The 14,677-nt window shown below is 43.7% G+C and overlaps 1 protein-coding gene across 1 annotated transcript in view; it reads left to right on the top strand.

The window, feature by feature from the left end:
• The window catches only part of GNAS (GNAS complex locus), a 236,362-nt gene that overhangs the window by 37,496 nt on the left and 184,189 nt on the right, over positions 1-14,677 (top strand). The gene's annotated exons all lie outside the window — the stretch shown is intronic.

The following is a 14,677-nucleotide window of genomic DNA, read 5'->3' as shown; positions in this document are numbered from 1 at the left end:
GTTCTGAACAGTGTATTGCCCACAGCTACAAGTTACCATATGGCAATTTCTAAGCAAGTGCCTTTATTTTTAAGGTAAAACTATTCCAAAGAAAACATAATAAAAACCAATAAACAGATTTAAACAAACACTAAATATACTAGGAGTCACCCATTGGTCTATGGGGCCAAAGTCCTTCCACCAGGTTTGGAGCCCCCATTTGACAGAAAGTCCTGTTTGTTTGTTGGATCAGAAGGAAGGCCCTGGGTCAATACAAACTCATCTTTTTATACCAAAAGCCCTTTCTTTGTCTCGAAGTCTCTAAAAAAAACTCAGCTTGAACCAGTACATGCAAATCTCTCCAGGGGGTAATACCCCTCCAGAGTTTAATTTCAGTGATTCACCTTAATCGTCTTCCATTGTTCTTAATTTCTGTAGGACATGTGGTAACTTTATCCCTGAAGTAGAACACAATCACTGATAAGTATTCATATATTTAATACAGTATGGACCCCAAATATATTGCATACAATTGCAATATCTGTCACACCTCCCATGAGTACTTAAAGTAATGCTATTTCATTTAAGACCTTGCAAATCTCAAGGGATCTGGCCACTGCCTTAAATTCTGAGAGTATCCTGTTCAGATCCCATATTCCTCACACTTTTGTCTGGCCCATCCAACCAATCTATTCTAAGCTACTCATATAACCAGCATTTCTAAAGTTCCTTACCCTGTAGCAAGTTTGCTTCCCCTTAATCCAAAATTTGCAGGGTTGTTCCAATTTGCACTGCTCTCTCCAGTGTGTTGCAGGACAATGAAAAGTTCTGAATTAATTCAGAAGCAGCAGCACAGTGTCAGGTTATGACACTGGGTAAATGTTCATTGATTCTGCAACTGGAGCCCAATTCATGGTTCATACCTTATATTTAAATGAATAGCCCAGTGAAGTGTAGTATATACCAGCTTGAAAAGTATGTACAGGAAGAATAGCTCGACAAACTTGATAAGGGAAGTTGCAGAACATTGATAAGGGATGCATAAGGAGACTCCATGGCCAGCAGCGATAAGGACAATAAAAAGGAGTATTTTAAGTATATGGGGAACAAAAATAATCCTCACTACTGGTCCATTAGTAGATGGAAATGGTAGAATTATCAATTGTAGAATTATCAAGGCAGCCGTGTTTAAAAACACTTCTGTTCTGTATTGGGGAAAAAACAGATGATGCAGTCATATGTGACAGTAGAAGTGGCCTAAGGCTGATTCACCACTCTTACAGCCAGTAAGCTTCCCGGCAGGGGCTAAATCAAGGAAATAATTGATCAAGGACTGGGTGATTAACCAATTAATATAGGGGATTCAGCTCGTCAGCTGTAACAGTTAAAAGGGAGATAGGCAGGGAGAGGGAAAGCTGGAAGGAAGGGCAACGAAGCTCAGAATTTCAAAGAGGTGAGACCTCTCTTCCCCCTCCCCTCACCTTGTTCTTAGAGGGTATTTTGAAGCTTGGGAGAAGCCTTATGGTGATGGGATATAAAACTGTATAAGACTTTGTAAATAAAGTATACTGTGATGAACCTGCATTAGAGTGTGTGAGGACTGCTTGCTAAGAGAAATCCAGGGCGAGGGAGCACTCCCTGTGACATCATATCAGATAACACTCTTTTCATTCCACTAGTATCTCAGGAGGATGTTAAACAGCAGCTACTAAAGTTAGACATTTTTATATCAGCAGGTCCAGATAACTTGCATGCAAGCATTTTAAAAGAGCTGGCTAAGGCGCTCATTAGACCATTAATGTCAATTTTCAATAAGTCTGGGACACTGAGGAAGTTACAGAAGACTGGGGAAAAGCTACTCTTGTGCCAATATTTAAAAAGGGTAAATGGGATGACCCAGGTAATTATAGGCCTGTCAGTCTGATATTAATCCCAGGCAAGATAATGAAGTGGCTGATTCAGGAATTTTTTAATAAAGAAACAAATTCAGCCTGGAAATAAAGTATACATTTTAAATAGTGAGAATAATCTACCCCTGGAACAATTTACCGGGGTTTGTGGTCCATTCTCCATCACTGGCAATGTTTAATTCAAGATTGGATGTTTTTCTAAAAGATCTGCTCTGGGAATTATTTTGAGAAAGTTCTGTGGTCTGTGTTGAATGGGAGATCAGATTAGATAATCACAATGATCCCTTCTGGCCAGGTCTTGGAATCTGAGCCTACAAGGCTCTGGGCAAGAACTAGTTCTGAGCAAGAACAGACCTTTGTGTTTGTGCACTCGGAGTCAAACACTTCTTGTGCTTGAAGTGTAGCAATAAATTAATGTCTCATCTGTTCAGTGGTTGGAGGCCTGCAAGATGCTAGCGGAGCTACTGTGTTTTACAAGATCGGTAGCTGAAGTGCTAAAGCTGTGGTTTTGGGAACGGAGAGATCTCGAAGTCCCAGTGGGAACAAACTGGTCTTCATAGTGTGAGATTCCTCCATATACTTTATCTGTGAGAGCAGTTCAGTTAGCTTGAGCGCTTTTGCAAAGATGAGCCTAGAGCAATACTAGCCTCGACTGACGGCTATTAAGGGTACATCTTCACAGCACAGTTAACCTGGGCTCTTATCTGGGTTTTAGCCTGAATACCCCTGCAATCCACAAAGAAATATCTCTGAGCTGGGTTTGGAGGTGCTTTCAAGCCCGAGGTAGCTTACCTGGTCGGATGGGGGCGGGGGGGTTGGTTCTGCTTTAGCTTAGGCTGTAATGCTCCCACTTTGCAATGAGGATGCAGGCTAAATCACCTGACTGCTGACAGTCCTCCAATGACCTTCCTGCAATTCTGCCTGAAGGTCAGACAAGTTCTCTCGCAATTGATACAATTGACTGGGAAAGAATCCTAGAGCATCTCAGCACGAAGAACTGTGGGATATTGTCCCAGATGCACGCACTGTGCTTATCCCAGATGCACGCACGCACACAAGTGCAGAAACAGTGAGGACTCTGTAATGCAGGTAGGACATTGGAGGGGGGATGCTCACACCCAGGCGAGGCTAACCAAGATCCTGAGCTGTGACTTTCCATTAACTTCACTTGTGTGAACACACTTGTCATGGCTTCGCTGTTCAGAGCAGTTCCTGGCAAGGACAAAAAACAGAATCTGCAATCCCATATGTCAAGGGGAGCAGCAATGCTTAGCTCACACAAGAAATTTCACAGGAACTTTTTAAACACTCACTTCGCTCTTAGACAGCGCAAGAGCATTATAGTTTTATGTAAGATTCTAAATATCTGAACACAATCCCTTCTCAGTGTCCTTCCCACTCCTGAGTGTCCTTGGGTGCCTCATTGTGGGAAAGCCAAGCCCCTCGTGCCTCCCCATCTTCCACCTGTATCTTTCTGTTTCTTGCAATGGGGTGGCTCCCCTTGCTCCGAGAGCACGTCTCCATTTACAAGCAGTTGGGACACCTTTTCTCGGACTCTCCTTCTGTTGGGGATTTTCTATATTCAACCCCTACCCCAGGTTGGGCAGAGAGTCATTAAAAGTCAATGGCTCTGTCAGTAGCAACCCCATTGTACCACCAAGGTAGCACTATTCAATTTCAGTGGCCCTTTGGTAGGCTTATTTCATCTTCCTAGACATGGTCTGTCTCTGCTACAAAGTGGACGTTCTAATCCTTACTGGAGGTTACAGTCCTAAAATTATATTTCACAAAACAAAAAGGAATTCATAAATTGACACAGACGTATTCCCCAAACTGCCCCCGTCCTTTTGACCTGTTATGGCTGTGAATCTATGAACTGCAGGCTCTAAATTATACAAGTTGAGATTTCTTTATTTGGCTTCTGTTTTTTAATTAGTTGGCCTCAGACCCACAGCGAGTAACTGAGTTGGGTGGAGTGAGATACAGGTTTGTTTGTATCATCTGCTGCATTCACTGTGTCTGAGCAATTAGTTCTCTTTGTCAGTGGTGGGGTAGTTCTCACCCCTGTCAAGAAAGGGTTAAAGAGCTCTTCTGAGCACAGTCAGTGTCAATCCTGTGCACCTGTAAGGCTCGTCAAGCCTGGAGCTAGGCCTTTAAAAGGGAGGAGGATCCCTGCTCAATGCAGGGGGGTATTCTGAAAGAGCAGGACTGTTCCCCAGGCCCAAGTTCTTTTCCCTGGATCAAAAAGCAAGCACTAGTGGTCAAGTGGGCCATAGAAGCTCTTAGTTACTATTTCCTGGGTAATATTTTTCCCTCTCTCTCATTATGGGTCACGCCCCACTCCAGCAGCTAAATATGAGGAAGGAAACAAACCCAGGCATTATGCGATGGTACTTGTCTCACCAACCCCCCTTGGTTTAGAGTACAGCGTCACGCAGGAAAGAAGCACAGCAAGGTGGGCTTCTTTTTGCTGGAAATGGGGGAAGTCGGGCTCGGTTGATGCGATCCTGAGCTCACTCTTGAGGGGGAAGGAAGCCTGGAGACGGGGCGGGTCCTTCAAAGGGAGGATCCCTGCTCAATTCATGGGGGCACTCAGAAAGAGTAAAACAGCAACTCGGAGCTCTCTGGGCCCTGGAAGCAGGGGTTGCTAACTGGGGAAACTGCTTGAAAGCCTTGGCCACCCAGAAAGGAGAGAGGCCAGTACTTTTGGTTGGTTTTCCCCTCACCCTTGTCGGCTTCCCAGAAGCCTAGGACTTTGCTTTAGTGGGCTGTGGAAACATGCCCACTTGGTTTGGACTGCTTTAATATGCCCCCTCACCTCCCGCAAGGGAGCTGACACCTTGAACAGCATAGCTCAGTGGTTCTCAACCTGTTTACTATTGTGGGCTGCATCCAGTACTATTTGTGTGGCCCTGAGGATGTCACATGGGCCGCAGCTCTGTGCTGATTGGGCCGCAGGTTGAGAACCACTGGATAGCTAGAGGGCTTTGTCTGGACACTGAGACAGGAGCAGTGCCGACCCTCTCCCCAAAGGGGCACTAGAGAGGTATCGCCTATTACATGGTCATATTTCAAAACCTTTTGCAGCTAACAATAATATGGCATATTCAGTTTATCAGATGACCCAGAGATTGTATCAGAGTTCCCATTAAACTGTAAGACCTTTTGCCTTTTCTGAGTCACTGTAAATGTCTGTACAGGTTATTTTTGTTACCATATGATTTTAGTCCTATTCATTTGGACCTGTTTTCTGCAGTTTGAGTAGAGCGCCTTACTTGCAGCAGGGTTTGAATGTGCACATGGTGACTACCCCATGTAACATCATCTGCACTTGCTAGGCAGGAACCTTGTTCGTTCTTTTCAAGTCAGCCCGTAATGGAACCTCCAGGATACATGGCCCATTTTTCATTTAATGCAACCATTAATTGGAGCAAATGATTTTTATTTCATCCGCAGTAAATGGATCAGTCAAGAGGCTGGATTGAGCTCGTACTGACATAAATACCACAACAGCATTTCTTTGGTGGTCCCATCAGTTTCTGGAGAATATAAGCCTTTCATTTACCTAAAAAAATATCTTCTAACCCTTCTGGTTGCGAAGACTGAGTGTGCCCTGCAGACTGAAACAACGGGTCAAATTCAGCCCTGGCATACGTGGGCACAGCTCCCACTGATTTGCATCCTCTTGCACTATGGCTCAGTTTGGTCCTATAGCTCTAAAGGCCTAATTTTTGCATGTTGTTGAACATCTTCCCTAGGTGCTGAACGCCCTCAACTTCTGTCAGTAAGTTGGAGTTGATAATGCCCAGCACCTCGCAGGCGACACTCAGCACTCTCTGAAATTGTCCCTAGAAGCTTTGAAATGCTAACTCTGAAGCTCATTGTCAGTGTTATTTAAAATACCTGCGCTGATTGTGTTCATAGATCATTCCAGCTACTGGGAATCTGTTGACTGTAATCTGGGATTGTGAGGTTCCCTCCTTCCCAAAAAGCTGATCTCTGGGGATCAGTTATACAAGACTCTCTAAAGTATTAAGAGGAGGCCCATAGTTTCATTCTGTCTGACTGCAGACTCAGGAAGGCAGCATGGCATCAAGGCCCATTCAGTCTTCCCAACCCGAAGAGCTAATTAAAAACAAAATAAGCTGAAAAAGTAAAGAATCCCATTCAGGCTGGGGCCAACAGATACAACCAGAGAGATGAAAATAATACGGTACCAAAGAAAACAGCTAGAATTGGGTATGCATGTTGCTGGGGGGAGGGAGGGTTCACAGTTTTAATTCTCTTTAATTTAACTGAACGCAGCAGCAAATAATCATGTTTTATCCATGGAGGTAAGAGATTTTTTTCTCAAACGCTTTTTGGTCTAGGTGGTATTTGTTTCCCTTTCTTTTCCTAAGTGATAGAGGATTCTGAGACAGCTTGCTTTCATTTCACTAGCTTCATCCACACTGTTCCCATTACATTTTTGTTTTGTTTTGTTTTTTGTTTGTTTTTTTTTTTTTACCATATCGGCCTGGTCCTGCAAACATGCACGTAAGCAGTCCCATTAAAGTCAATGAGATTACTTACATGCATAAACTTTACTTCCATGTGTGTTTGCAGGATTGAAGCTAAATTGGCTTCTAACTGAGGTGAACCTCTGTCCATGCTCATAAACCTACTTCAGCTCGTGTCCTCAAACACTCCTCTTAAGTATAGATACTGCTTTCTGGTAGATTTCTGCAGATTTTCCATTCCCTAAAATTGCTTTCTTGTGATTTTGTTTTTCCTATCTAGCAAAACATATTTGTACTGAAGAAAACTGCAGTAGTTAAAGTGCAACAGTGAAAATTGTTGTTCAGCCAAAAATTCAGAAATGGCACTAAATACGAGAGCATTCCTTTATCACAGGACTATCAAATGCAGCATTGTAAGTGCAGAGCTTTTGAAGAGAACAATTTGTCAGGCAGGCAAGTTACAGCTTTACTTAAATAAAAAGACCATTTCTTATTCAAAATGCAAAGTTTTGCTTTGGAGCAGGGAGGCTTGTGGGCGAGGGGGAGTGATTTAATGAAATAAGGAAAGCCACAAACCTTTTCCTAGCACAAGGAAAACTTGTGGCGACACAGGAGCACTAACAACCTGATCCAGGGAAATCTCTCTTGACTTCAGTGGAATTTGGATCAGGTCCTATTGCCCTGCAGGAGAGAGAGAGGGAGAAGGGACATGGCAGGGGCAGGAGGGATGTAGATGGGTGGCGTCTCTTCACCATGATGCGGGGGGGGGCTCCCCACTGGATCCAGTTGTGGAGAGAGAGATGATAATCACATAGCCACAGCAAACCCAAACCCACAAAAGTTGGGTGCAAAGGAGCCGTGGCAGCTATTCCTGCTCCATAGGTAGGGCCGGCTCCAGCATTTCTGCCGCCCCAAGCAAAAAAAAAAAAAAAGCCGCGATCGGTGGCAGCAGTTCAGCGGCAGGTCCTTCGCTCCTAGAGGGAGTGAGAGACCTGCTGCCCCCGAATCGCCGCAGGTGCCGCCCCTCTCCCTTGGCTGCCCCAAGCACCTGCTTGTTAAGCTGGTGCCTGGAGCCAGCCCCGTCCGTAGGCCAACCCTCAGGGTTAGAGGGTGATTTCCATCGCTCCGGTCCCCCAACACCATCTTAATGCGCTGCACAAAGCCCGCTCCTTTGTACTTCCTGCAGGGAAGGGCCAATAAAATCTGGAAAAGAAGAATACTGTCACTCCGAAGCTACCTAAACTGCTTTCACTTCCTCGTGTAAACAGTTTAAACAATAATTGGTGCTAACCTTGAATGTTTAATGCTAGAGCACGCCTCTGTTCATTGCGTACCATAACAGCGGGGCTACTATGTAACAGCAAGAATGTAAGTAGCAGCTAAGGAGTGTAACTCGTATTGTAATAGAAGGATTTAGCTCCTAACAAAGCTAACTGGGATTGTTTTGGGTGAGAGAAACTTATTACAGCAGCGCCCTCAAGTGCTCCTGCAGTTTAAAGGTCTGCCAGTGTCTCTCTCATATGCCACGTTTTTTAAACTTGCAGAGGTTTACGATTCTGCTATAAAATCTCATGCCAGGTTGACTCTGCATTCAGTCTCAACAAGAGAGCACAAATTATTTTTTTTCTATAAATTTGCTTTAAAAATGTGTTGTTTAAAAAAAAAAAAAAAAAAAAAAAAAAAAAAAACCAGTTAAAGCTATTTTAAAATAATAACAATCGTGCAAAAGAAAACATAGTGGGTGTCAGGGTTTGTTCAGGTTTTTTTAAACTACTGTGTGGTAAATAATGATTCTGTTCTTACAGATTTGGGTAGGAAGGGCAGGTAGGTAGAAGAGAGGTCCCAGATGGGTGAGTGTTCCAACCTGACAAAGGGCCAGATCCAGCAAGATGGTGAGAATCCTCAGCTCTCCTAGCACACAGCGCCTTTATACCAATTTGACTGTATCCAAATGTACCACTTTACCTTTACTAGTATTGTTAAAATGGTATAGGCCTTCGTCATGCTTACTGGACCATCATTTTGTTTGGTAAAATCCCATCTCTCCCACCCTGTTCATCAGCAGTTGCATCCCTGTACTAAGGGGCCCTTAATTACAGGCTCAGTCCCTGACTTTCTAGCCAATAGGGCTCCTGGTCCTTTCCAACGTTGAAGTGGCTTTACCTGGCTGACAGAATACCAGCTGTATGGCTCTGTAGAATCTGCTTTCTCCTCACATTAGCTGTTCCTCCTCCTCATGATTCCCAGCTTATGCTGATCCAAGAAGGTCAACTCTCCTACAATTTTGTCTTTATTTAAAAATAGAGAGTAGTACCCAGTTGGCTATAGGAGTGAATCATGTGATCATGATTCCCTAGAGTGCAATGCAGGAATAGCAACTAATGGCTAGCCTGGATCCTCACTGCATTTGAAGGTGTAATGAATATGTGGGCTATTGGAGATAGCAGAGGGAATCAGTCCTAATAACATTCACATATGTAAAACAATAATGTCCCCAAGTTTTAGAGAGCCACTGTGTAAAGATACCTCAATGAACATAGGCTGTAATATTGTGCTAATCTGTATTGTATATTGGGTTTACCTAGCTTTATATGGAATTGCAAAGACAAATTCCCCTTAGTGATATCCATTTGTAGAATAAAGAATTGCAACATTTAGACCACATTCTGCTGTTAGTATTTGTGCCTGGAAGAAGAGTTGAATGTACCGTAATATTCAAGGTACCTCAGCTACAGGACCACAGGTACAAGAAAGGGGAAGGGAAAGAATCTAAAAGTAGCTTAATTGTTTGACTCAAGAGGAAAATAAAATTTGGCCAAAATATCTTGAAAAATAAACACCTCTAAAAGTTCAGTGATTGAACTTAGACTAAATAGCCTGGGGATCGTGCTGCAGAAGTCTGTCTGCCTGGTGGTAACAGGCCTCACTTTCTGGCCACTGTCTACTTAAACTTTAAAGAAAGAAATAGGGACACTTTAGAACTTTTGGGACAAATTCTGCTCTCAACTCTGCCTGTGCAAATTTGCAGTGCATTGCACACCACCGTAGATGAGAGCTTTTCTTCTCTAGAAAACGTTATCATGCTTGACACAATTGTAAAGTGTCGCGTTTCCTGACACAATCCTAACCACAACTGACTAGTGTTGTGCCTCACATTGAGGGAAAGGATTCTCACAAATGATTGTGCTGATTTTCTGTGTCAGCGCTATGGAAACTCTTGCTGCTTGTAAGGAGTTGATTGTTTCTTTCAATGGCTGCAGATAAGTTTGTGTTTCACCTTTTGGCCAAGATGGAGCACAGTTCTGAAGAGGATGAGATCGAGATGCTCTTCCCAGTTCTCCCACAAACTCATTTGGGGACACTAGGCAGGCAAGCCACTTGAATTCTCTGAGTGAAATATAGAGGTAATGGGCAAAGTGTTGCAAGTTTCAGGTTAGTAAGTGGGCATGAGGGAGTCTAAGGCCTTGTCTACATTGGGGAGGTTTTTTGGTACAGCTTCAGTTTGTCCAGAATTTTAAATTAAATTATAAATTTATCTGGTGTCTTATCCTGCTTTAATTAATCCGCTTTGGAAGCAACATAACTCTCTATTCTGGAATGAGTTGTTCTCCATGGCTGTCCTACACTGCATTCTTCGCACTCTGTCTGTTTACCTGTGAGTCCTCCATTGCTGTGGGGTTGTCATGACTCTGTCACTTCCCTGTTTAAATGCTGGTACGCACCCAGGTGTGCCCTTTTGTGATTTCAGTTCATGGCAAGTTAAGATACCTAGGAGTCCGTCATAACAGCCATGCATAGTGCTTGTGCACGGCCTTATCCAGTTCTGGTCTGGATTTCCTTGCCCTCTGTGGCGAGGAGCACATCCAGCCCTGTCTTAACAGGAGTTACCAGGATGAGAAGATCTGTTCGGCTATTGGAGCAAATGCAGGAGAAGGGGCACTCCCAGGACAAGGCTCAGTGTTGTACCAAAGCCAAGCATTTCTGGCAGAATTATAACAATTCTAGGGACAAAAAAAAAGCCCTCCAGCAATGCTCCCAGTGCCTATGCATTCTGTGAGAAGCCAGATCAGACTTTTGCTAGGGAGGCCATCGTGGAATCCCTTTATGTTGTGGACAGTTTGGAAGTCCAATCACAGACTGCAGTGAGGAAGGGATTCCCTTGGACAACCACGATCTCTTTGGCACACCAAACCCTGGACTAGAAACCCAGGTACAGAGGTGGTCCCTGAGACCCAGACAGAGAGCCAGTCTGACAGGGCTGTGGAGGGGACCTCAATCAGTAAGTATTATAATAACTATTTGTATTGCTTCTTTGTTCCCCTAGTACCTGACATGCTACAGCCCTCACAGAAAGGGGCATTATCAGTTCCTGAATGCCTGGGAAACCTATGAGGGGAGAGAAACAGGATGAGGGAAGATGTGTTTGCTGACGGCATCCCAAGAGCAGGCCAAGAAGACAGAAAATTGGAGGGAAGGCCTCATGCCCCAGGATAAGAACAAGAGAGAAGTACAGGGAGCAGTCGGTAAAAGAGGGGTCAGTTTCTGAAGATCCTGGCAGCATGGACCCTTCCTGACCACCCCACATTAATATTGGTGAATGTACCATGGTGGTCCTCAACAGAAAGGGAATACAAGATCTGACTGAACTCTGAAGCCTGGGGATCAGAGGCTAGGGGACAAATAATGGGTACCTAAATCACATCAATGGCCCCCGTATACAACTAGGAATCCCAACCATGTAAATCCATCAACAACCTCCTGTGCATTGCTTTATGAAACAGAGCTGCAGCACCCTCTTAATAGCATCACAGCCATCATGACAGCAACCCTGACAGTTGACCTACCAACCCCAAAGTGGTTAGCTACTGACTGGTAGCAATCAGGGATGGTGAGATTCCCGATGATGATGGCCACACGCTTCTCCACGCTGAGGGGAATTCTCATGTTGGTATTTGTGCTGCTGCAGCTTCAGGGTGAGCGCTGCATAGATCTTGAAAAAAGCAGCTTCTGCATTCTGAAGTTCAGATACTGCCGCTGGTGTGACATTATTGATATAATCTGGGACCATATAGATCATTGTTGCAACCATGATCCTGTAGTGGCACCAAATCTTGTATAAAGGGGGTCAAATGAGGTGTCTAAGACAAGGCTATGGGTTGCTGGTTATGATTATGCTGTCTATATGTGTGTATCAATTTTGTAGTTGAAGTTATGAATATTGGCTCTATACTGTCTGTATTTCAAACTTATGCTATGCTTCTGGGAGACTTCCCAGACAAGTTGGTGTTAGCTCTGCCTAGCCTGCTTGATGGCCCATTAAAGACCATCAGCTATACAATTGACCCATTGAGAGAAGGCAAATACGCCTTGCAACGCAGCAAAGTATACAGGGACTGGCCCATGTGACTCCAGACTCCATTTTGCTGTAATTTTCCACAGTAAGGACAAAGAGGTGTTCTTACACCTGGAAAAGACTATAAAAGGCTGATGCCTCTCCTCCATCTTGTCTTCAATCCTGCTTCTTACCTCTGGAGGGACTTTGCTACAAATGGAAGCTCTACACAAAGGACTGAATGACCCATCCCAGCTGTGGATGTACTCCAGAGACTTGATTTTGAACCTGCAGTTTATTCTATCACTGCTACAAGCCTGAACCAAAAACTTTGCCATTACTGTATGTAATTGATTCCATTTAACCAATTCTAGCTCTCATCTATATCTTTTTCCTTTTATGAATAAACCTTTAGATTTTAGATTCTAAAGGATTGGCAACAGCGTGATTTGTGAGTAAGATCCGATTTGTATATTGACCTGGATCTGGGGCTTGGTCCTTTGGGATCGAGAGAACCTTTTTTTCTTTTACTGGGGTATTGGTTTTCATAATCATTTGTCCCCATAACAAGTGGCACTGGTGGTGATACTGGAGTGTCTATGGGAATTGCTTGTGTGACTTGTGGTTAGCCAGTGGGGTGAGACCAAAGTCCTCTTCGTCTGGCTGGTTTGGTTTGCCTTAGAGTGGAAAAACCCCAGCCTGGGGCTGTAACTGCCCTGTTTTAAGCAATTGGTCCTGAATTGGCACACTCAGTTGGGTCCCGCCAGAACCAGCATCGTTACAGCTGGTCATCCCAGTTCTGCAGCACTGTCCTGTCCCACCATTCAGTGCTGGTTGGCCAAGCTCAGAAGTGGTGCTCTGCCTACTGAAGCTGCTCCAGTAAAATGTCACGCAGAATGAACTGCTCAGTGCTGTCACCACAGTACTTCTCTTCCTCTTCCTCCTCTAGCAGTATTTGTGCAGTATAATGGCAGCTATGCTGGTGGTTGTCTCCCAACTACTCCAGAGCCAGCTGGCTGTGTGACTGTTGATACATCTGGAGCACCCTGTTTGTATTCATGGCTCTAGGATTATGTCATTCAGCAGGCAGCATAAAGGAAACACTGACAGCAATTTGAAAATGGTGCTGGATTGTTAAAACCAGATGAACAGGAAAGGAATCATGGGAGTTTATTAGTTTGACCCAAAGTCCTGGAATTCTGGTAGCTATCCCACAACGTGCTGGAGAAAAATCCCAGCATGCGTAAGTCTCGTGGCAGAACGTTGCCTCATGGGATATCTATTAATTAATGGAGATATCCCATCTCCTAGAACTGGAAGGGACCTTGAAAGGTCATTGAGTCAAGTCCAGCCCCCTGCCTTCACTAGCAGGATCAAGTACTGATTTTGCCCCAGTGGGCCCCCTCAAAGATTGAACTCAAAACCCTGGGTTTAGTAGACCAATGCTCAAACCACTGAGCTATCCTTCCCCCCCCCTAAAGTGCTGGGTTGTTATGTCAGAAAAGCACAGAGCTGTGTAGACACAATGATTCACACAGGAAGTATTTTAAGCCAGCATAAACAAAGCAGTGTGGACATACTCTTTCAATATAGTTATAGCAGAAAAACATGGAGTGAAAAACTTTCCTCTGTAGACAAGGACTAAGATAATGTGATTTATCTCCTAAGAATCTAGAATTGAGGCGAGTAGCAGGAAACAATGCAAAAGCTTTAAAAAGTGTAAATGAAGGTTACAGCATTGTCAGTTCTTGCAATTTTATATAGGTCTCATGATAGTCGTTTTTTAATGTCACAGCTCCTGGAGTCATGATTATATCACCTTTCTTTTAAAACAATAAAAAGGCAAGTTACTAGCTTCCATGGCTGTAGGAAAAGAATGGAAAATATGACTCGAGTGCACCCTAAGAATCAAAAGCCAGAGGATAAATAAAAACGACCCCATTGATTTTGTTTTGGGATTTCTTTTGGGTTATTTTGGTGTTTTAAGCTCATGCTTAAAACACTTTCATAATGTTTTAGGGTCTGACTCATGGTTTTTGCACACGCAGGGTTGGCAATACTGATAAGCCACTCTAACCTCTTCTGACAGTCTTCTAGCCTGTTAATATGTAACTCACCCCTATTTATGCTCCTTTACACCCACTTGCTGATGTGTAATTTACACTCCCTCTTAATTTGGTCCTCTGTGTTTTTGTAAAATGAGAGGAATACCTACCTCCCAGACCAACTGTGAGGCTTACCGTAGTTAAATTCATGTGCATAAAGCACTAGCAGGGATTAAAGGTAGATTTAATATTTAATAGCTGATCAGTCTAAGTGGGGAAATATCCTTTACTTGCAGAGGAACTGACCAAACCTCTTGTTTCAAGGGCCATCACTCATTTTAGAACCAAAATTACTTACATTTCACACAGATTTTGTGATTCTGCCCACCACCACCCCTTTTTTTTCTTCTCTCTCTCTCCTTTTAACATCAGAAATAATTAGATCATGGAAGTGTAAAGCTATGGAACCAGTTCATTATACTGAAGGAATGAATCCCACAGCTTTTGAAGCATTCTGTATGAATTTTGTATGCTCTTCATTTGCGATCTTGGTCACTCACTTGGGAGGTTTGGGATGGTCTACAGTTTAATGTCTCTTTACATCTGTTATCCTAAGAGGATGTCTATACTACAGCGGCACAGCTACGCCGATGGAAGCAGTTTGTCCATCAATGTAGTTAATTCATCTCTCCAAGGGGTGATAGCTAGGTTGACAGAAGAATTCTTCCATCGACCTCGCCGCATCTTCACCAGGGATTAAATTGACGTAACCCTGGTGCAAACATTTTTCACAGCCCTGAACCACATAGCTAGGTCAGTCTAATTTTTAAGTGTATACCAGACCTAAGGGTCTGATCTCCACTGGAAGCTAGTCATTTGAGTATGTGCTTTGTAGGAGATTAGTTGTCTGAC

The sequence above is a fragment of the Trachemys scripta genome, chromosome 12 (assembly GCF_013100865.1).
Source record: "Trachemys scripta elegans isolate TJP31775 chromosome 12, CAS_Tse_1.0, whole genome shotgun sequence".
Classification (NCBI taxonomy): Eukaryota; Metazoa; Chordata; order Testudines; family Emydidae; genus Trachemys; species Trachemys scripta.
The sequence above is the reverse complement of the archived record's forward strand: the minus strand, read 5'-3'. Positions and strand labels throughout refer to the sequence as shown.